The following is a 23,247-nucleotide window of genomic DNA, read 5'->3' on the forward strand; positions in this document are numbered from 1 at the left end:
CAATCTCTAGCTCCATCCATGTTGCTTCAAGTGGCATTATTGCATTTTTTATGGCTGAGTATTATTCCATTGTATATACATTGCCACATCTTCTTTATCCACTCCTCTGTCAGTAGACATTTAGGTTGCTTCCATGTCTTGGCAATTATAAGTAGTGCCGCTATGAACATTGGGGTGCATGTATCTTTCTGAATTAGAGTTTTCATTTTTTCCAGATATACACCCAGGAGTGGGATTGCTGGGTCATACGGTAGCTCTATTTTTAGCTTTTTAAGGAACCTCCACACTGTTCTCCATAGTGGCTGCACCAACTATTACCCTCCCACCAACAGTGCAAGAGGGTTCCCTTTTCTCCACACCCTCTCCAGCATTTATTGTTTGTAGATTTTTTGATGATGGCCATTCTGACTAGTGTGAGGTGATACCTCACTGTAGTTTTGATTTGCATTTCTCTAATAATTAATAATGTTGAGCATCTTTTCATGTGCTTTTTGGCCATTAGAAGGTTTTGTTGAATGAATGAAATGGGAAACCAATTGAGCCTTGTGAGTGGGCAGAGCCCAAGAGGACTCGGGGGGTGACCACTTACTATATGGTAGGAGTATAAAGGGGTCCCAGGACCAAAATATTTGAGAACAAAAACGATAGAACCACTATGGATGAGGTGGTCAGGGGAGATGTCTGTGAGGAGGTGACATTCGGCTGAGACCTCAGGCCACAAAGAAGCCAGCCATGGGAAAAGGGAACAGCCAGTGCAAAGATCCTGGAGTGAGAAAAAGATGGTTGCCTTAGAGAAACAGAAAAGCAGGCAGCCTGGCATCCCAGAGAGTAGGGCAGTGCCCGATATACAGGATGGACTCAGTGGATGGTTTCTAGGTGAATAAAGGGAGAGAAGGAAAGAGAGAGAAGGTGAGAAGAGAGATGGATTTTCTCTGAGGCACTGTCCTAGGCACAAAGTAGTGCTATTTAAAAAATACATTGATAGTGGTGACGGCTGCACAACAGTGTTACCATTGTAACTTTGTAATTCAGTACCACTGAATTGTATACTTAAAAATGATTAAGATGGTAGGGCTTCCGTGGTGGCGCAGCGGTTAAAAATCCGCCTGCCAGTGCAGGAGACGCGGGTTCAAGCCCTGGTCCGGGGAGGTCCCACATGCTGCAGAGCAACTAGGCCCGTGCGCCAGAACTACTGAGCCTGCGCTCTAGAGCCTGCGAGCCGCAACTACTGAAGCCCGCGTGCCTAGAGCCCGTGCTCCGCAACAAGAGAAGCCACCGCAATGAGAAGCCCGTGCACCGCAACGAAGAGTAGCCCCCACTCGCCGCAACTAGAGAAAAGCCCGCGCGCAGCAACGAAGACCCGATGCAGCCACAAATAAATAAAATTAAATAACCATTTTTAAAATAAATTTATTTAAGATGGTAACTTTTGTGTGTTTTCCCACAAACTACAAATGAAATCTGTACCCTATTGTGTTGACTTTTAAGGTCATGGTCTTGAGAAAAGGTTGGCAGAGCCCACTCCTATTCCTTGAAAATGCCACTGGCTCTCTCCTCCCCACCCACCCTGCCTCCAAGCCTCTTAAGCCACAGTCATCCTTTGGGTGTGAGTTAGTTTTAATATCAAAATGGTATTTTCAACAAAAGAAACTACATTCGTGGGTGAAAACAAAATGCCAAGTTCAAACTCCGTTGCTGGATCCACGTAAAAATATTGTTTTTAATCAACAGCAGAATTTCTGTCCCCACCTTCAGCATCCCCGGAGGCAATGACGTGGAAAATGTCGTCTCTGGTCTATTCAAGTAAAACAGTGGGTCCCTGGGTAGATTCTCAAGAGGGCCTTTGGGGTCTTCTGTAGGGATGGGACCAGCCCCAACCCCTGCAGCATATCCCTCCAGCTCAATATGTACACTATGAATAGCTACGCAAGCACAGCCCCCCGGCAGGGACCACAGTCACCAGTCCCTCCACGCTGCCTATTAAAGGATTCAGCCTCCCCTTCCAGCTGGGAGGCCAGCTCCCCAGCTCCGCAGCTCCCGAGGTCCTGCTCCTAACGAGCTGGCTGTTCAGTGGAGTCAAGGCCAGGGTGAGCATCAGCACGGCCGGGTCAGGGGCTGGAGGACAGAGTTGCCTTCTTGGGCTCAGCTTCCTCTAGTATGAAGTCGAGGACACACGCACTCACACAGGATCCTAGAATCCCACCACCATCGTCAGTCTCAAAGGTGGCCTGGTCCCAATCCTTCTGCCTCCAGAAGGTTCGTTACCCACCAAGACACGTTTTTCCCTCCCCGGGACCAGCCTCTCGGAAGCTTCCTCCACGCCTGCCTGCCCCCGCTTTGCCTGCCCCCGCTTTGCAGCCTGACAGGACTAACAGGGTCCCTCTCCAGTGAGATTCTCCCAGCCAGTGACCACATGCCCTCGGATGAAGAGTGGCATGGAGTGGCGTGACACCAGGGGCTGGGGATGACGTGCCTTTAAGGCTGTTCTCCTTCCAAGCCGTCCGTGCTCCCTCCACCAGGCCCCCGCCAGGCAGGAGCATGGCCCACCTTATTTATCTTAAGGTGGATTTGAGGGTCCTCCTCCTTTCAAGCACTTCGAACCAGTTTTCTGAAATTTGGCCAGAACGTATTAGAAGCTCCCCAGAATTCCACCTGGGCTGAAACGGTCACACGGTCAGCCTAGAACCCAAATCTAACCTCTCACCTCCTCAGCTCACATGTACAGCGCACTGCCACTGCCCCGGGGATAAACTCTCTGGCAGCACCATCTGGTATTTGTCCATTTCCCACCTGCCTCCTGCTGCGCTCTCCACGACCTTTCCAGAATTTCTTCGATCCTCTCTGATCCCCAGAACTTTGTGTCCGCCATTCCCGCTTCCTGGAACTCATCCCCACTACAGTCTGCCCAGCCAGGGCTCGGCTTAGATGTCTTCCTCTTAGAAAATTTACCCTGACTGCCCACACCTCACGCTACCCCGCCCCCACTAAATACGCTAGCATTAAAGTTCCTGACGATTGTGTGATGTTTAATCAGCAGTCATCCCCAACACCTAGCACCGTGCCTGGCACACAGTAGGTGCATCTCATCCTTGTCTGTCTCCTGGGTGCTTTCACAGCCCCACCATCCCTATCATGGCACCCATCTTACTGCATTACCTGTTTATTTTCTCCATCTCCCCCATTGAGCTAGACGAGCACTTTGGAAAAGCCCGTGCGTGGGTCCCAGACCCAGAGCAGTGCTGGGCACATAGTAGGTCCTCAGCAGCATCAAGTGTTTGTGGTTGAATAAAAAGGCCCCCGGAATGGGAAATGCTTCGAGTGAAATGGGGCAAGGCAGCCACTAGAGGGCAGCAGGCACGTGCTTTCCCCAGTGCAGGCTCCACCCCAGCCCCGGTTCTGCAGGCTCCTTCCGATGCATTCTCCTCTCCTTCCCTTTGCAGCTCAGGCCTCTGGATCGCCCTTCAGGCCTCACCACCAGCTCCGCTAAATTAGCTCTGAGTCCCTGCCTATCAGAGAAGCTTTCAGCCCCAGAGCAGTATTCAGTGACCCAAGCAACTTGCCTGCAAGGCCTCCAGGCAGGCCTCTGACCCTGCCCCTGAGCTGATCCAGTCCTCCAGGCCCTGCCTTGAGCTGTCGTCTCCCACAGACCCTGACTACCAGACTGAGCCAGCAAAACTGCCCCCTCTTCCCATCCCCCCCCTACCTGGTGCCCCCTCTTACTCCCACCCAAGAACCCCTGGACTCGTTGCTTCTCCTCTCTGCGCCCAGAGGACCCTCCCCCAGCACTGAAGAGATCCAAACTCCCTCCCAGCCAAACTCTCATCATCTCAGGGCAGCTAAATTGCACAGCAGTTAGAGGAGAAAGCTGAGCTAATTTACACCAGGGTGTAAATGGGTGATAGATTTACAACCGGTCTGACTATTCCAATCTAAAGTTTTATGTCCTAGAGCTTCCAAAGCTCTAAAGTCCCCAAATCAAGGAGTCTAGGCCCTCACCTGATGACTGATAATTCCATACACAATGGCATATCCTCTGTATACACCAGACGGGCATTTTTAGGGCCACAAACGCTGCATCCACTATTGCAACTATCAGGCTATTGTTTAAAAGAATCAGAGCCCAAATGCAGGTTATAAGGGGTTGATAGCATATGTCCAGTGGCCAAAATCTTGGGAGGCTGACTTTGTTTCTGACGCCACCTCAGCAGACACCACTCCTCCATCAGGCCTGAGCCACAGCCCAGCCCCTCCTTTAGAGCACTGAGAACTTTCCTGACTTCAGATAGCTCTTCCCCAGAGCAGTGACCACGTCCAACACGACTAGCTCCGCCTCTCCCTGTGTTAGTCAAGTCCCAAACCTGTGTTAGCCCAGTCCCAGCCATGCCGACATCCAAGCTGTTAATAGTAATTGTGACTGAGGAGGGTTAGACCTGTTGTTAGTCAGAAAGAAATCCACAAGCCGTTAGTTTCCGCTGAAAGGAACAGATCAGGAGGGTAGGAGTTAGTCAGGTGAAGGAGGGGTTAATTCAGAGCAGGTCAGAGCCAGGCCAGGAGGCTGGAGCCCCCAGATGGGTAGGGTTGGCTGTTAGTGGTCAGCCCTCTGGGGCAGCCAGGGCGAGACAGGGATTAGCTGGGTGAGAGCAAGAGTTAGTGCAAAGGAGCCAGAGATTAGCCCAAAGAGACCAAGGTGCCCACTGGAGGTGAGGCATAAAATCACCCCCAGGTGTGGCCCTGGCTTAGCAGCTGGCGGGCTCTGGGGAGGCAGGCTGGTGTAGGGACATGGGTGTGAACAGGACGCGGAGCCAGGGATGAACTTCTGGCTGGCCCGACGGTCTGCAGGGCTCTGTGGGTGCCTGGGGTTCATTTGTGGCTTCCCGCTTTCTCCTGCAAACCCCGAACCCAAGATCTGCTTTCTTGCCTGGTTTCTCAAACTTCCCCCTGTGGACTGCCCTTCTCAATGACTTCAGTAGGAAAAAAGGCCCACATCTACTTCCAGTGTGGGAAACCCGGGTCTCCCAGCTCCAGGGATGAGAAGGGCCCCTCTAGCCAAGTTCTCGTTCTAGGAAAGGCCCCTCTCACTGATCTCTTGGCCATTCCTTCTCAGCACCTTGTGGTAAGGCCAAAAGTCCCCTCTCCCTGACTTCTGGTGTAAAAGATACCCCTCTTCCCATCCTTCAAATGTGGGAAATGCCCCCTCTGGCTGACTTTCCTGTACTAAATGTTCCACTCATTGATTTCCACTGCGGTTTAAGACCCTTTCAGCGACTTCCAATGTGGGGAAGTCTTCACTTACTGACTTCTGGTGTGGGACACGCCCCTTTACTGACTTCCTGTGCGAGACACGCCCCTTTGCTGACTTCCTGTGCAGGACGCGCCTTTCATTAATTGCACCGCGCCTCTACCGGCCACTCGCCAATGTAGAAGATTCTACCCTCGCTTCCCTCCAGAGAAGGACACACAGGCGCCTTCTCTCTGCTCCCTTGGCTGGGAGGAGCCCAGAGCTCTGCATTCTAGACCCAGAGGCCTCCACACTCACACCCCAGAAGTTGCCCTGCTCCCGTCCACTCCCAGTGGCAACCAGCCTTGTGCACAGAGGAGGGATGCTGTGCTCAGAGGTCGGCCTCCCTCCCACACCCGCAGGACCACCTCTTCCTCTGGGCCACTGGTGTGGTTAGTAGAACCGGCCCAGTGGACTCTGAACTCACAGCCGATCCGGGCAGCAAAGTGGGGCATCTGTCTGCAAGGCCAGCCCCAGGACATCTGCTTGCCAAAAGGAGGGGGACCAGCCCCGAGGGGGGGCCCAGAGCTCGGCAGGGCTGGGGTTAGTAAGAAGAGAAAACAGAGTTAGTAGGGGCTGGGTTAGTAAGTCAGAGCACAGCACCAGCGGACAGGGGCACCTCAGCAGACACACACTGGGAGTTGCTAGGAGAAAAGGAAGAACACACGCAGGTCCATTAGTTTGTTAAGGGGTGGTCGGGGTGCAGTTGAGGCCCCCCGGGGTTAGACGGGTTAGTAATTGAAAAAAAGAGCTGTCTACGGAAAGAAAGCTGAAGAGGAGGGAGAGTGTGGGGAAGAGACGGTTAGGGGTTCAAAGCAAGTGTCCAGCCCCAGGCAGAGGGGTCTGTGTGCAGACCACCCAGAGCGATCAGGGTCTGCCAGGGTACATGATGGGTCGGGTTTTCTGGGTCTCCCACCCCTGCCCTCATATATATGTTTTAAGCACCTGCCATGTGTCAAGAGCTTCATATTCCTGGGACTCCTCACTGCCACCGGTGAGGTGAGGAACGGGCCTCCCACTCTACTGCCGAGGAAACGGGTTCAGAGAGGTGAGGGGACTTGCTCAGAGTCACCCAGCAGGAAGCAGCAGAGTTGGCGAGTCCTGTTTGCGCGCCCTGTCCTGGAATGTGGGTCTGCACAGAGATCCCAGGCCCTGGGCAGGGGCTTCCGGAGCCTCGTCTGCCCCACATCCTTGCCCCGGGAAAGGCCCACGAGCTGCAAGGTTAGTAGGGTCTGGCTGCAGGGGGTTAGTAGGGCATGCTCGGGCCTGGTTAGTGGGTTAGTCGGTTGGCAGAAGGCCAGGCACCTCGTCACACGCCACAGCGTCCCCCAGCCGAGCCCTGTGTTAGTAGGTTAATCACACCATGCAACACTGCCCCAGCCCCTCCAGCTGCAGCTCCAGAGGCCTCCCGCCCCCACCAGCCAGGGAGCCGGGTCTGACCAGGGCAGGGGGTCTGCCTCCCAGCTTCTCAGCCCCACCAGAATCAAGGCTAGCCACGTAGACCCTGCCCAGAAGAATTTGGCTTCCCTACTTCTCAGCTCTGGGCCTCAGGGGCCCTCCCACACACTTCAGTTCCCCTGAAAATGGGCCCTGCTGCTCTGGCTGGAAACCCCCTGCCCGGTTCTGGCCATCCCCTTCCCAGAAGGCTGGGTCCTGTCACACTCAGGCACACGCACACACACACGCACGCACGCGCGCACACACCAGCATCTTCCCACAGAAGGTCTGTTGCCCTAGAGCCGCCGGGTCCAGTGGACAGCTTCTCCGTCCCCTACTGCCAGGCCTCTGGCTACTCCAACCAATGGCCTGCCCTCCCCCAAATACTAAAACTGCATAGAGCTCACCTGGCTCCTGGAACCAAGTTCAGACTTCCCAGCCCCAGGGAAAGGGCTGCCTTTCCAGCCGCTGCTACAGAGCACCTGAGTGTGCCCTCGTTTCGTCATCTCTTTTCACAGTTGTGATTTTCCCACATAAACCCCCTTGTAGACTCTCCACGGTTCTAACTGATGCTCTGTAGGAAAAGGGTTCTGTTGCCAGTAAAGTCTGGGGGGAAACACTTAATCTTCTGTCTATCCTTGAGTATTCACAATTCCCATCAGCACTTTCAGAGGCTCTGATAAGCCCTGCACTACAGAAACCTACTGAATTTGAACTTTTTTTTTTTTTTAAGAGCAATGACGTCTCCTAGAACTTACTTTGGGCATGTCTGCTCTAATTTTCCCTTGGAAACTCTCAGCTAAACCACACCTTTCTCATCCTCCAAGGTCCTGATTAGTTCAGCCTCGCTGGGAAGCCTTTTCAGCCTACTCTGGGGTCTTACTCCCACCCACTCAAGCACCGAGAACCTGTGCCTCAGTAAACTGTTTTCTGCCCCATCCCCTAATTCTCTGTGTGAGATGGTTTTCTCCCACTTGGCATGGCTGTGAAATCCTGCAGGCTTGCATCAGGGCCATATCTTCACTTATATTCCCCCCAAGCGAGTGGTACAGGGAAGGGCTCACAGTAGGTGCTCAATTCTGATGAGAGGGGTGGATATTAAATTCCCCAGGAAGCATTTGGAGCTACTATGGAGGCCATGCAATGCAGCCAATTCCTCAATCTGATTAGAGAGGGATATTAAAAATACAAGAGTCAGAAATGCCTCTGGATCAAAGATGAGGAGTTTAAAGTCCAGAGTACCAAAAAGAGAGAAGCCCTAAATCTAAACTCCAAGATGGATAGGAGTGTTTATTGAGCACCTACTAAGAGTCAGGCGCTGTGCCAGGTGCATGATCTCACTGACTTCTCCCTGTGCCCCCCACACACACGCCCAGGTGAGCAGATGGCTCCAGTTTCAGGGTGGAAATTGGACTCACAGGGGTGAGGTGAGTTGCCCAAGGTTGTACGGCAGACTGCACACCCTCAGACTCCAAAGCCCAAGCTCTTCCCGTAACAGCCCTCTGCTGGGGGCGCCTCCTCGCTGCACTGGGTCCGGTGTCTCCCCGAGGCCTCCAGGGCCACCCTCGCACAGAATCTCCCAATGTTTCTACTTCCCAGGCCTCTATTCCTCCTCTTCCTCCCTACTGGGGGTGGGAATTCTAAAGGGGAGTTGGCTCCAGCTGTCCATGTTGTGGTGACCACCTGCTGTGGACTGAATTGTGTCTCCGCCCAAATTCATACGTTGAAGCTGTGACCCCCAATGTGACTATATTTGGAGATAGGGCTTTTATGTAGGTAATTAAGGTTAAATGAGGTCATTAGAATGAGGCCCTAATCCCATAGGACTGGTGCCCTTATAAGAAGTGGAAGAGACACCAGATAACTATTTCTGTCTCTCTCTCTCTCTGTATGCACAGAGAAAAGGCCATGTGAGAACACAGCAATAAGTTCCTATCTACAAGCCGAGGAGACAGGCCTCACCACAAACCATCCCTGCCACCTTGATCTCCGACTTCCAGCCTCCAGAACTATAAGAAAATGCATTTCTGTGGTTTCAGCCATCCCAGTGTGGTACTCTGTTATGGCAGCCCAAGCAAGCTGACTAAAACAGGTCCCCTCCCCACCCTGGGAAAAGGACGGTGGGGCTCTTAAACTTGCCTAAGGAAAGCCGAGGCAGCTCTTGTGCCAGCACTGGGACTGGCCCCGCTGCGGGGGCTGGAGGGAGTGGAGAACGAGGAGGGGGGCGTGCAAGTGAGTCTGCGCCGCGTGATGCGGCAGCTGCATGTGTGGGGAGCCTGCCCTGCCTGCCTTTGCTCCCCAGGGACAGGGGTGTGGCAAGGGGCAGGGTCTGAGACTGGGCTGGGGTTAGGCTGATTCCAGACCGTTCCCTTTGGATGTCGGGAGCAAGGCCCGGTGTCTGTCTCTTTCTGCTGACTGCCACGACGACGCACACCCCTCCCCCACCTCCAGCGGGGTCTCTTGGAAACTCTCTCCTTTCAGGATAGCCCCTCCCAGAGCTCCGTAACACTAGGGAAAGGCCCAAGCTGCCCCCAGGCCCACCTGCCCCCTCCTGGTCACCATCAGGGAGAGAAGCAAGGAAAAGCCCCGTCCAAGAAGCTCCCACAAAAAATGAGAATCACTCACACAGCAAACAGCGCAAGACAGACTCCAGCCAGTGGCGCCCCGGGAGCTGCATCCACCCTCCATCCCACTGGGAGCTACTCCCCGACTCCCCCGTCCTGTAGGGTCCTTGGAGACCCAGCCATGGCGAGGGTGTGGTCAGCGGGGCCTTGGCTCAGGTCCAGCTCTGCCTGGTCGCTGGCAGGGATTCAAGGAGAAATCAAGTCCTCATGGGGTCAGGAAGGGCCTCCAGGCCTGGACCGTAGGGCCCAGCAGGCAGGTCCAGACAGAAGCGGGGGGACGGTGAGCTGCCAGCCTCCCTCACAGCCCTCGCGCTGTCCTCCAGAGCCAGGTCCTGTCCTCGGCGGAGCACCAACAAGGAGGGGGCCTTATCCCCGGGGTCTCCAGCCCAGGAGCTGGGAAGGATGAGGTCTCCGGGGAATTGTCCAGGGTTCCAGAAAACCACCAAAGGCTGCTCCCTGTGTCACCGTGGCCAGAGTCCAGGGTCACCCGGGAGTCCTGGAGAGGCAGCCGGAGCAGGCACAGCACGTGAGGATGGGGGCCTAGCCTGCACCCCGGCTTCCCACAGCCGCACCTCTAAGGGGGCCCTTCAAAGACCCCCAGTCTCCCTCCTGTGCCACCGAGACTGAGACAGGGCGGCGTGAGGGCTTCGGATGCTCGTAACGCATGCAGAGGGTGCCCCGTCTTGGCAGGGCTCGCATAAGGGGTGTAAAATTAATAAAGGGGCCCCGGAGCCGGCCCACAGGCTTCACGGGCGGACAAGAAGCAAGTGTCCAGGTGGGCAGAAAGGGCCTTCACAGTCCTCGGGAGGCTCGGCTTCCCTTTACAACAGTCCCGCTGAGGGGACCTCGGTACGCCTCTCCCCCAACACACACACGTACACACACAAGCGCGTGCGCGCGCACACACACACACACGTACACACACACACCCCTCCCAGGACGGGGAGCTCATTCCCTCACAGAGACTGTGATAAAGCACGTTCTTACATGAAGCCCTGAGAGGGCGGGACCGCATCTCATGCTGACCTCCGGATCCTCAGCTTCTAGCCGGGAGAAGGCGCTTGGTCCGTGTTTGCGCTGGATAAAGGCATGTGCTGAAATCTCTGACGTGGACCCACCCGCAGTGCTCTTGATTCAGTCCCACCGCCTCCACGAGACCACGCACAACGGCAGGAGTGTTTGGGCCAGACCTGGGTACCTGGGCCTGGATGGGGGGAGAATCAGCCTCCAAGAAACGAAGCGCAGCGGAACCCCTCCCTGACACCTACCCGGGCTTACCTGGCAGCGTGCAGCTCCCAGCTCCTACCCCACGCAGACCCTACAGGTCCATCCTGGAAGACAAAAGAGCCAACCACGACACGGGAGAAAAACGCCCCCAGGCCCCTCCCCAGCCCAGGCCGGGCCGCGAGTCTCTGCTAACAAGATGGCCCCGCCCCAGGAGCCAGGGAGGCCGGGCCCAGGCCCCGCGCCCCCTCCCTCCCTCCCTCCCAGCCCAGAACACCCCTGGCTCCCTTCAGCCGCCTCCCTGTTCCCTGCCGGCAGCGGAATGTGACCCCAGAGAAAGGGGAAACAGCTCGAGTGAGACAGGCAAACAGAGCCGGGAATCTGGACATGTGGTCCCAGCTCCGGCATCGCGTGTAACCGTGGGAAGTCTGTCCCCCTCTCTCTGAGTTGTGGAGCCCAGCCCGTCTGGACACTCACCCAAAGCACACAGTAATAACCCGTAGTTTGAAGCAGTGGATGGGACGTAGGAAGTGCCCTTCGGCTCAGCCTCAGTTATCTTTATGGCCCCGCCCTCATCTCCCATTCTCTCTTCTGATGCCCCAGAAAAAGAAAAGCTTGGGGAGTCAGATGGTGGGCTGGGGCTCTTTGATGACTACCCCAGGTCTCCAGTCCACTAGCAGACCTGCGCCAGGAGAGTCAGGGGCCCTCTTGGCATATTTTCAGAGCTTGCTGTCAGCACCTGGACTTAGGGCATGGGTCCAGACCTGGAGATGTACTCAGACACTTACATGGCGAAGCACATGCCATAGGGTCACAGTGCCAAGGTCCCCACTTGACTGCCAGGCAAAGGGGTCCTAGCCAAGTTTTATAAACATGATGACAGAGGGTCAGAACTGAGAAGGGAAGGGCCAGCGCAAATCACCAGGAGTCCCCAGTCTCCTTCTGACACCAGATCTACAGGTGCTCAAGATGAAGTCATTAAACTCGGTTCCTCAGAAGTTCCCGATGGTGGAGTTTGTAAAATTCTAGCCTTGATGCCAAAAGTGGGGTAGGAAAATTACTTTCCGGGGCCCCATAAAGCGGGGACAAGCTCTTTCTTTGTGGCACAGAAGTGAATGAGCCGCAGCACTGATTTCTCCCCCGACTTGGGGATTCGGGGATGCTGTACTTTCCTGTACGGACCAGGAGAGGGCAGGCTGGTAGGCTGTGGGCTGCTAAGTTTGAATACTTATCTGCAAGACTGCTTCCCAGTGTGGTCCCGAAGAAAGCGGAAATCCCTTTCTTTCTCCTCTATCCCAGGAACCTGCTGCACTCTGTAAAGAGACCCTGCATTGCTCAGAGGAACATTGTTTAAACACAAAAACCCTTTCCCCTCACCCTGTGGACCCAGAATCCCTGTTATGAATAAGGCAATAGGGGTTTCAAGGGGCACTTTAGCTCCTGCATCAAGCTGACAGCTGTCTAGGAGGGTATAAAGGGCTCTGAGGTCAAACAAAACATGGGTGAGATTATGGCTTCCAAACCCCACGTACCCGATGTATGACTCAAAGTTAATTATTCTCAAAGGCTTAGCCAGTGCCTGGCACACAGTGCATGTTCCAAAAATTATTTCCCCCAGTTAATGATTTAAACTTGGAGTAAATCTTTGTGTAACACTGATGTCCCAGAAATATGGGCCATGTTTATCCTTCAGGATTATATGTCTCCAGGGGCGGGGGGTGTATACACCCCACTTAGGAGGCACGGATTAAATTTAAATCCCCTGTCTTGGTGAATGGATAAATAAACTGTAGTACACTCATATAATGAAATCTACTCACCAGTAAAAAGGAACAAACTATTGCTACCCACTATGACAAGGATAAACTTCGAAAATATTATACAGGGTGAAGGAAGCCCGGCCCAAGAGATCACATGCTGTACGAGTCCATTTATATGAAATGTCCAGAAAAGGCAAACCTGTACAGACAGAAAGCAGATTACCAGCTGCCAGGGGTTAGGAGTTGGCTGGGTTTAACAGTAAGTGGGGGTGAGGGATCTTACTGGGCCAGTGGAAATGTTCTAAAACTGATGTGTAGTGATGGGTACAGAACTTGGTAAATTTACGAAAAAGAAACATTGAATTGCGCACTTGAAATGGGTAAGTTAATGATATGCCTCCATGAAGTTAGACAAAAAAAGGGTGAATTACTGACACAGGTGATAACAGTATGAACCTCAAAAACATTATGCTGAGCAAAAAAAGCCAAGAACAAAAGATTCCCTAACAATGAAACGTTAGGGAAAATGTCAAATCTATAGGCATAGAAAGCAGGTCAGTGGTTTCCTGGGGCAGGGGCTGGGAGGGGATTGGCAGAGGGACATTTTAGGGTGATGAAAATGTTCCATATCTTGGTTGTCGTGGTGGCTACACAGGTGTATACAGTTATCGAAACACACTGATGCTTTAAATGGGTGTATTTTTACTGCACGTAAATTATACCTCAATATAGTTCGCTTTTCAAAACTCACTTAGATGTGGCGACAGAGGACAAGAATCAAGAAGGGTCAGATCGAAGGCCACACAGGGACCTGGCGGTGGGCTCCCGGGCCCCAGCATCTCAGCTCCCGCTAGCCCAGACAGACTCCACCCCACCCCTACTTCAAGCCAAGGTCGGGGGCCCCATCAGGAAAGCTTCGATCCAGGGATTGGACACCAGAGAATCCTAGAGGTCCCCCCTACTGCCGAAATCCACAAGGTCTCCTGTGCGTGTGGATTTCGTGGTGGACCTGACCACACAGCATGAGGCTGGTCTCCATCACCCCCAGGGGTGCACAGAAGGAGAGGAAGGGTCACCTTGGTTACTCCTTTGATGCTGTTAGGGTCCTGGTGGCCACGTGAATGTGTCTGGTACCACACGGGTGGACAGGGAGATGCCTCCATCTGTCATTGAGAGAGAAAGAAAGAGGGATGGGGGGATAAAGATGTAGCCATGGGCACATCGGACAATAGATGCCAGGGTCCTATTCTGAAATCACAGCATTTGCCAAAACTGATCTCCTCGGGTGCAGATCAGAAGTGAAATGAGAAACCAGGAGGTGTCTTGGTGGGGCCAAGGCCAACCAAAACATCCAAATGTGTTGGAAAGGACTTAGGCTTTGCAGTGTGGCTTCCCATCCTGCTCTGCCACCTCTAGCAAATCCGCTGCTTCCGTGGGCTGGTCTTCTTATCCACGCAATGGGGATAATGATGGTGCCCACCACACAGGGCTGTTGTGAGGATTACATGAGATGATGACTATTATTTATTAGCTTGCATTCTCTTATGATCTCATATTATTATGACTACCGTTGTCCACAGTGCTCATTAATACCATCCATGGATACTCATTTTTTTCCCCTAAAATCTGTGCTGTTCCTGGTAACAGACGACCAGCTGCCAGGGAAACATGCATTTGGTTGCATTTTAGGATCCCTCTGGGTTTGGGGTTGTTTTTTATTTCCCTGACTCTGGAATAAAATAGCTGCTCAGAGAGCTGAGGCGTAGGAAGGACGTTGGCCTAAATTGCTTTGGACGAGTGAGTGCTGAGACATAACGGAAGTTCCTGGGAATAAGCGGATGTGCAGGGCGCCTTGCAGGAGACTCGCACAGGAACAGGCTTCTGCGCATGCGCAGAACGCAGTTTCACAAAGTATTCAAATACAGCCTACACAAAAGAGGAGCTTCAGTATTCACCTCTTCCTCAAACAAGGGAACCCCCGAACTGCGGGTGGGGGATGCCTTTACCTGACAAAACAAGGAGTGGGGTTTTTATTCCCATTTTACAGATGAGGAAACTGAGGTTCAGAGTCCAGTGCCTTGCTCCATGATTACCCAGCTAGAAAATGATGCCTCTGGATTCTAACCAGGCCTGTTGAACCCCTAAGGGGCAGAAGGCTCCTGTTCAGATATGGGGGTGGGGGTTAAAGGAGAAAAGACCTGAGGAAGGGATGTGTCAAATGCAAACAATAGTCATCAGTGTTAGTGTTACTGTGAGGGAATCCGTGATGATTGCTAAACCATCTGGGTCAGTTTATTCCACTGGCTTCTGTAGTCTTGAGGCAACTGATTATGTTCACTTTTAGGAGAGGAGGTGGCATAGCGTAATAGGTGCACAGACACTTTTCCCAGCCATACTAGTTCCAGGTTCAAATCCTGACTCTACAACTGACATGCTGTGTGACCCTGAGTTAGTCACTTCACCTCTCTGAGTCTCAGTTTCCCATCCGTAATGCCCAATTCCCAGCCTTATTGTGGGGTCTCCAAGAGGCAGCACCCAGCAAGAACCTTGGTAAATGGTTAATAAATGGTAGCTGGAGTCAGTTACCATTAATCATCTACTCCACACCCCTGAGTACAGGATAGCTCAGCCCCTCCCTCCCCTCCATGACTCACCTGGTAGCTTCCAGAGGGGCCCACCTGGCACAACAAGGGAGCAAGGGACACCTGCCTCATCTGATCCAATCAGCCTGGAGAGGGATGAGGAGACATGTCACCCTCAGCCGGCCTTTGCCTCTGCCCCTGAGTATCGCTGGATATTGTTCCATGGAGCTCCAGCTGACAGATGAGCCAGGCCTCAGAGACACGGGGAAGGATCCTTTCCAAACAAAGGACTAGCCTTTAAGTTATTCACCAGCCCATTGAACCTGCACTACGGCCCCAATGCCCCAGAAACGTTGCTGCTCGAACAGCCTGAGTTTCACCCAGGAGAGGAACCGACAGCCCCGTACAAATAAAAGCAAATAACGAAGTTTTCTCTACAAGATTCAGGGGCGGTAGAAGTGACCTGAGCTGATAGTTGATGCACTAAAGCAGCAATGTCTTTACTGGGTGTCGGGCACTTTACACACGCTGGTTCAGAGCCTCACAACAGCCTTTTAAAGCAGAGATTATGATTCTCACTTGACAGATGCGGAGACTGAGGCTCAGAGAAAGGCAGTTACTTCCTCCTGAAATTGACACCGTGAAGGTGGGGAGGAGGATTCACGCAGAGATCCGTGTAACTCGATGCCTTCTCTTTCTACCACACTGCAATGCATCCAGGAGGGACCAATTCAAAGAGCAGAATCCTGCCCTGGGTGGAAGCAGGGATCAGGTCCAGAGAAAGGATCTTGAACGCAGAGATATTAAAAACAACTGGCAGGGGGCTTCCCTGGTGGCGCAGTGGTTGAGAGCCCGCCTGCCGATGCAGGGGACACGGGTTCGTGCCCTGTTACGGGAAGATCCCACATGCCGCGGAGCAGCTGGGCCCGTGAGCCATGGCCGCTGAGCCTGCGCGTCCGGAGCCCGTGCTCCGCAGCGGGAGAGGCCACAGCAGTGAGAGGCCCGCGTACCAAAAAAAAAAACAAAAAAACAAAAAACCACAAACTGGCAGGACCAATAATAAGGAAACACCAACCCGCTTACAATGATTTCTGCCAAGGGCATAAAAACAGAGAAACACCTCTGATGTAACGTTTTAAAAGCAGTATACATAGAGCACAATTTCAATTAGTATCTTCAGGAATAGAAAATATACTGCAGGGGAATATGTGAAAATAGTAAATACAGTAGTTATTCTTGGGTAACGACATTATGGAGTTTTCATCTCTTTTTTTTTTTCAGTCGTTTGCAAATCTTCTACAGTTATCATGCATCCTATTAAACTCACTATGGTCATTTTAAAGATCACCAAAAAATTACATTTTTGAATTCATTTTGAATGCCAGCATAGAGAGTGTTTCTTCTAAAGTTCGTGGTACGAAGTCATGCTTCCTTTTGGGGGGCTCCGAAGACTTCACCGCTCTCCTCCCTGAAGGAGTGGAGAGATGGGCCAAAAATGCAGCAAGAAGGATATAGGGTAGATTTCAGAAACTTACTCAGTGGCAACGGTCATTAAATAATAAAATAGGTGGGCAAGGAAGGCATAGGAGATGTTACCCTTAAAATGCTTTCATTGTGAAATTAACCAAACTCAAAGCTAACCACTGCTCAAGTGTCCCGAGGATACCTTTTTGCCCAGAGTGCTACATGGCTCTGGGCTGGGGTGAGGGGAGAGGTCTGATCCTCTGCATGATGGAGGAGAGGAGGGGATCTGAGTAAACATGCAGATGCCCAGCCCCACCCCAGTCCTGCTGACTCATCCCCCTGGCCACGTGGCCTGGACATCTGCGTATCCGAAGCAACGCCCCTAAAGTCTGAGAACCACTGTCCTCAGGTTTCCCAGTCTGTCAAGAGGAATTACCCATCCCTCCCCTCCCCCACCAGCCCAGGCAATCGCGAAGCTCCCAGGCGCTCCCAAATGGCACTGCGCTTTGGAAGGTAGAGCACCGTAGCCTGAATGAGCGTTTGGCTCTGGGCCTCACTCAGACTGAGGCTGGCACCAAGAAAAACAAAGCCGTTCTCTCCCCACCTCTCCCCGCACTACCACCTTCCCCCTCCCCGCCCCCGCTTCCCGCCGCGGCACTGCAGTGGGGTGTGCGCCCCAGCGATCCCGGAGCAGGGCAGCCACTAGTCTGGAGTCTGGGATGACGGTGAGGAATCTAGGCCCCTGGCCTCCCCTTTCGCTGCAGAGAAGCAATTTCTCTAGCCGAGCCTCCGGTGGGGGAGAGGAGAGATCTGACCCCCTCACTCCTAAATTCCCAGCCTCTCCAGAGAGTGTATTGGGGAGGAATAGGTGGGCAGCTGGTGGGTTCTGAGGTCTCCCCAGACCGTTTTAAGGATGTAACATAGGCTTTAGAGTTGGACATATCTAGATTCAAAATCACTGTCTGTGTGACCTTGGACGTGTAGCTAACCTTCTCCGGAGCTCAATTTCCTCATCTTTAAAATGGGGTTCTTACCATCTCCTGGGACTGTTGAGACAATGCATGCAACCAGCGTGTTGCTGGCATACAGAAAGCGCTCCATAAACTGATGTATTATTATTATCATTGTCAATATCATTATTCTGCTCAATGAAGAGGTTTTCCGACCCTCTCCATCCTTTTGGAAGCTGGACATCTGGAATTTGAGTCCCAGAAGTGGAGCATGGGCAGGTGCTGGGCGGGGGGTCGGGGTGGGGGGTTTGGTGTGAAACAACAGGGACTCAAGAACCCTGCTCCACCATCCCATCCCCCATCTCCAGTTCTGAGACCATTGAGGGTCCCTCCAAGGCTTGGCCAGTTCCGGTGGGTCGAAAAGGTCCAGGGGGACCCCTCCTGTTCTGTCTGGTAGCGGGGGGAGGGGAGGGTCTTTGTTCCCCCTCAGATCATGACTGCAAGACTCCCATGGGCACTAGACTCCATTGCGAACCTCCCCACCTCTTCCCCTATGCCCCACCCAGGCCGGAGTCCTGGCTTCATTTGACAACTGCGGGCTGGAGAGGTTCTTCGTCCAACAAATGAGGGGCACTTCAGGCAGTGTTTGCCACCCCTGCACCCTGCCCGGGACCCCAAGCTCGGGGAAGTAGGCTGTTCCCAGCGTGCAGACAAGGACGCTTGGGAAGGGAGGGCTGTTAGAATGGGGCGGCGGCTTACCTCGGGTCCGCGGTCCTGCGGCGCCAGTGCAGAGGGCTCTTTGTGCCCCAGCTCACAGCGCAGAACTGGGGGAGCCCCTGTAAGCGCCTCCCATCGCAAACTCCTCCCCGCACTCGTCCGCAGCCTCCCTCCCTCTGGTCCCCCGAGCGCAGCCGGCGTCGTCTTTGTAGCTGCTGCAGCGCCCATGAAATTTTAATGCGGGAGCGGCTGGCGGGCGGAGGCGCCCTACCCCCGGCCCTCGCCTCTGCCCTCCTCCCGCCTCACCGCGCCTCTGCAACCCCCCACCCTACCCTTTACCCCCTCCCGGGGGTCGGGGCCGGGGAGGCGGGGTGCGGCCGGGCGTGGGGGGAGCGCACAGCCACCCCCGCGGCCCAAAGGGGCGAGCCGGGCAGCGCGCTCTGCCTCCAGCGTCCCAGCCAGCAGTGGTGCCATGGCAACGCTTGCCAGGCTGGACTCGACAGCGGAGCGCGAGCGCGCAGGGATGGAGAGACGAGAGGCGAGCGGCGCATGACTGCGGACACGGGGAGCAAAAGCCTGGAGCCGCGCCTAGGAGGACGAAGAGGCTGGTGCCGGAGTACCAGGTGCTTAACCAGCACGACTTGGGTGTATGCCTCTCAATTAACCCTGCACGTGGTTATGGTGGAGTCAAGATCCGAACCCATGTCTGAGACCTCATGGCCCGTGTTCGTGCCACTATCCCGCTTGGCCTAACAGCTCTTATAGGTGTGGCTTTTTTTTTTTCTCCCAAACTGCCCACTCCTTTGTACCTACTATTTTTCTAGAGTAGCAATGTTAGAAAATGGTCCTAGAGCAGTCGTTCTAGACCGGGTCCTAGACAGGCACCATTACATCACTAGGAATGGAGACACTCAGGCCTCTCCGCAGAGCGACTGGATCAAAAACGCTGGCGTGGCGGGCCCAGAGATCTGTGTTTTAACAAGCCCTCCGGGGGATGCCGATGCTTGAGAACTACTGTGGCTAGACAATTCCAGTGGCCTCTACAACCAGGCTATCCTGGGTTTAGATTTCAGCTCTGTCCATGCCCCTTAGCGGATGACCCTAGGCAAGCTTCACTCCCTTTCTGAGACTCAGTTTCCTAGTCCACAAAGTAGGGATAATAATGGAGTCCTCCTCATCGGGTTGTGTGGGTTAAATGCAGGAATACATGGTGGGAGGGATGCTGAGCACAGAGCCTGGCACTTAACAAGGGCTCAGAACATATTTTTATTCCTATAATACGATGACATCTCCTTTCATTTTCACCCCTCTGTGTATATTATTTATCATCTCCTCTGCTCCGGAAAGGATATTAAGGCTCAGAGAGGCAACCGGAGCTGCCCAGGTCCCTGGTAAGGGATTCAGGTGGGATTTGAAGCCACCATTTCAGGTTCCAGGTTTACTAGCTATTCACTCTACTACACACCTCTTGCTGGGACCCCCAGCTTTGCTCTTCAGAAAATCCAGACCCAATTCAACAAACCTATAGCACATTTCCAGTGTGCACAGCCCAAGGCCATTGCAGGAACCACGAAGATCCCAGGGAGGCCAGAGATACTGCCTCCACCCGGACAGACCTGGCAGTCCTGCCAGAGAAGTAAGACTCACGTGGAACAGTAAGAGAACAGGCAAGATGGGGTCTGGTCACAGCATAGCCCAGAGTCCACAGCCAAACTGCTGTCGTTACAGGTCTGCGACTTTCCCCTCTATCACCAGACCACAAACAAAAAAGGAAATGGGGTTCAGCGTGACAGGTTCTAAATTAACACAAGGGATGCATAGGGGTCACTCCTTTCTTTGTGAAGTATCCCCAAACCACCTAGTTCATAATCAGTTCCCAAATCCTCCTGAGGATCCACCCATCATTTCCAATATCCATTTGGGGGAAAAAAAATCAAGGCACTTGCTGCTCACAAATTTTCAATGCTTCTCCTGTTCTCTGGGACTTCTCAGAGATGAACAATAATGATCCTGTGATCCTATTCCCAAGCATCTTTGGTTCTAGGGATATCTTTTCAAGGAGCGCAGTGGGAAGAAGAGAGGGGCAAAAAAATCATCAGAAGCTACTGTGGATTTGCTGCGAAGACACCGTGTCTAATACAGGTGGATTCAGCATGAATCATAAACTGAATGATGAAGGAGAGGGCAGACCCCATGTCCAGCGGGTACCGAAGCCAGTGAGGTGTGGTCCTGCCTGCTGCCCTCTGTCCCTGGTTCTCTAATTTCTTTATCACGACTAGCTCAAACTGGTTCTCCTGAGGGATTCGGTTGGTCCGTTGCCCTTCCTCTGTCCACCTGCTGAGTACTTTTGCAGTGAACAAAACCTTCCCTTGAATTCTCCATTATCTTGGGAAGGGGAGGGACCCACGGTGGTCTCCGTCATCGCCTTTATGCTCCAGGCACCGCTGCCGCCTCCTGTGGGATCCACGCCTCGTCTGATATCGAGAGCTGGCATCCTTCTTGTCTCTAACCCTCATCTTATCCTGCGGGTAGACCCATGACACGGCAGAGTACATCCCCAACATGGTAGATGTCATTCTCACCACAACTCACCAAGAGCCCCAACCTCCAGGGGACATTTAAGGGGCTAACCTGGGCCCCGGGCAACCCACAAGTGGATAAGAGCCTCAGACGGCACCCCAAAGGGAAGTGGCAATGTCTTCTCTTCTGCCTCTCTTGCAAGTGGCTTGAGCTGCTTATAATGGAGTGCCGGTTGCCATGGCAACAGGAAGAGGCGCCATCGTTCAGGAGATCCATTTCAAAATAAAGTTTCCTCCTGTAAGCTGGACCGGGTGGTTACCTCACCTATTCCCATGAGGCTCTGCAAGCCTGGGTAGTCTTGGACTCATTACACCTGCACCCCCCACCCCGCAGCCCAAGATTTCCAAGGGAATTCTGACGCTGGTAACATGTCCAGGAGAGGGGATTCTGGTTTCTCTTTATCCCTAGAACAGCCCCTGGAGACATTCAGGTGGTCCAGGAGTCCAGGGTTCCAATTAAAACTCTGTCATCAGCCTGCCCGGTGCCTCTGTGCCTCCTTTCAAAAAAGTTTTTTAATTTTTTTATTTTATTGAAGTATAGTTGATTTACAATGTTGTGTTAACTTTTGCTATACAGCAAAGTGACTCAGTTATAGATCTGTATATTCTTTTTCATATTCTTTTCTGTTTTGGATCATCACAGGATACTGAATATAGTTCCCTGTGCTATACAGCAGGACCTTATTTCTCCATCCTATATATACTAGTTTGCATCTGCTAATCCCAAACTCCCAATCCATCCCTCCCCCACACCCACCTTGGCAACCACAGTCTGTTCTCTACGTCTGTGAGTCTGTTTCTGTTTCGTAGATAGGTTCATTTGTGTTGTAATTTAGATTCCACACATAAGTGATATCATATGGTATTTGTCTTCCTCTTTCTGGCTTACTTCGCTTAGTATAATAATCTCTAGGTCCATCCATGTTGCTGCAAATGGCATTATTTCATTCATTTTAATGGCTGAGTAGTATTCAACTGTATATATGTACCACATCTTCTTTATCCATTCATCTGTCAATGGATATTTAGGTTGTTTCTATGCCTTGGCTATTGGGAATAGTGCTGCTATGAACATAGGGGTGCATGTATCTTTTCGAATTAGAGTTTTTTCCGGGTATATGCCCAGGAGTGGGATTGCTGTATCATGCGGCAACTCTATTTTTAATTTTTTGAGTAACCTCCATACTGTTTTCCACAGCGGCTGCACCTAAAAAAAAAATTAGGTGAATTTCACATAATGTAAAACCAACCACTTTAAAACAAGCAGTTCAGTGGCATTTAGCACATTGCCAGCGTTGTGCAGCCACCACCTCGATCTAGTTCCAAAACATGTTCATCCCCTCCAAATACTACCCCACACCCACTAAGCAGTCATTCCCCATGCTCCCCTCCCGCCAGGCCCTGGCAACCGTGAATCTGCTTTCCGTCTCTCATGGCTTTACCTATTCTGGTTATTTTCTATAAATGGAATCATATAACATGTGTTCTTTTGATTCCGGCTTATTTCACCAAGCATAAGATTTTTGAGGTTTATCCACATTGTCACACATACCAGCACTGTGTTCCTTGTTATGGATGAATCGTATTCCATCATATGCATACAGGATATCTGTGTGTCCACCCATCCGTTGATGAACACGCGGGTTATTTCCACCTTTTGGCAGCTGTGAACGTGTGCGGACAAGGATTTGTCTGAGTCCCTCTTTTCAAGTCTTTGGGGTACATGCCTCTCTGTGCTTCGTTTCCTTTTATACCCCCCTGACCCTGCACCTGGTCAGGGCATTCTGGAAAGGTGACAAGAGGGGCTTCATCACCTTGTTACCTAAACGAATCACACAGACCCCCTCCGCCTCCCCAGCACCACCTCTCTTCCTGGCCACACGGGCCGTACCCTCTAAGGAAGGGCTCTGAGAAAAGCCAGTGCCCTCCAGCCAAGATATTAACCAAGCCTGTGTGCATCGTCGGGGCCTCAGGGGAGCTTCTCTCTGAGGGCTCTTCCCCGAGCCAGCAGCTTCCAGCTCACTCAGATAGAAATTTCATTTTGACTCATCCTCGCTGGGGGGAGGGTGGAGCTCCCTAAATTCAGGGGAAGGTGCTTGTACAGCAGAGGAGAGGCGCCTTTGGTGTGGCCCCGAATAGCATATGCTTTTCAACAGTTCCCCCGTGACCTCTGCCTTCCCTTGTCATCACCTTCAGAAGCAATGAACTTAACCCCTGGCCCACTTACTTGACACTATTCAGAGGGCTTTACCCACATCCCCTGCCCCCCGGCATTGTCTGAGGAAATGTCAACATCATCTCCATCTGATAAGGAGAGAGAGGCTCAGAGAGGGAGAGTGACTTACCCAAGGTCAGCCAGCTAGAAAGTGTTGAAGCTGAGATTCAAACTCAGCATTGTTTCCAAAAGCTGCGCTCAGATCTCTGAAAAAACCATCTGCATTCACGCTCACCCGATCCTTCCCCTAGGAAGGATGCAGTGGCCCACAGTCAGCTCAGCCCCACCACCTTGCTGGGGTCTGTTTATTGTCCTGCCCTGGGCATGCACAGCAGCGATTACTATCCGTCCAAGAAGCACATCATTGGTTCAGGATCATTGCCATGGGCGAGTAGAGTTCATGTTTTCCAGTTTTAT

At 52.7% G+C, this 23,247-nt stretch overlaps 1 long non-coding RNA gene across 2 annotated transcripts; it reads right to left on the minus strand.

Moving 5' to 3' along the window:
* Positions 1 to 1,390: 1,390 nt before the first annotated feature.
* LOC117198107 (uncharacterized) lies at positions 1,391 to 10,818 on the minus strand. 2 transcript variants are annotated; one of them, XR_004479045.2, is made up of 3 exons: positions 10,618 to 10,818; positions 10,327 to 10,543; positions 1,391 to 9,835 (listed from the first exon to the last, which is right to left on the minus strand). It is a non-coding gene; the product is annotated as an uncharacterized LOC117198107 (long non-coding RNA). The 2 variants fall into 2 exon arrangements; XR_007471675.1 differs by having other exon boundaries at positions 10,327 to 10,416; positions 10,618 to 10,817.
* Between the last annotated feature and the right edge of the window lie 12,429 nt (positions 10,819 to 23,247).

The sequence above is a fragment of the Orcinus orca genome, chromosome 15 (genome assembly GCF_937001465.1).
Source record: "Orcinus orca chromosome 15, mOrcOrc1.1, whole genome shotgun sequence".
Taxonomy (NCBI): Eukaryota; Metazoa; Chordata; class Mammalia; order Artiodactyla; family Delphinidae; genus Orcinus; species Orcinus orca.